The sequence below is a fragment of the Nematolebias whitei genome, chromosome 5, assembly GCF_014905685.2.
Source record: "Nematolebias whitei isolate Nwh7 chromosome 5, NemWhi1, whole genome shotgun sequence".
NCBI lineage: Eukaryota > Metazoa > Chordata > Actinopteri > Cyprinodontiformes > Rivulidae > Nematolebias > Nematolebias whitei.
In genome coordinates this window covers 933498-933725 of record NC_056502.1, presented here as the reverse complement: position 1 = coordinate 933725, position 228 = coordinate 933498, and the positions used below count along the sequence as shown (strand labels likewise).

At 43.0% G+C, this 228-nt stretch overlaps 1 protein-coding gene across 1 annotated transcript in view; it reads right to left on the bottom strand.

Moving 5' to 3' along the window:
* LOC119409593 (DNA-directed RNA polymerase III subunit RPC7-like) overlaps positions 1-228 on the bottom strand; it is a 37495-nt gene that overhangs the window by 591 nt on the left and 36676 nt on the right. The window lies entirely within an intron of this gene.

The window sequence follows — 228 nt, the reverse complement described above, 5'->3', positions numbered from 1 at the left end:
GGCTCAGATCACATGACAGGTCACATGGCTCAGATCACATGACAGGTTACATGGCTCAGATCACATGACAGGTCACATGGCTCAGGTCAGTCTATGGATCAAAGCAGAAAATATCGTTTGACTCAACTGTTTTCAACACCGAGAGGTTAATCCCCTTTATCTCAGTAAAAGTACACTGTAGTGTGTACATGACCTGAGTAAAAGTACACAGTACATTGTGTACATGAC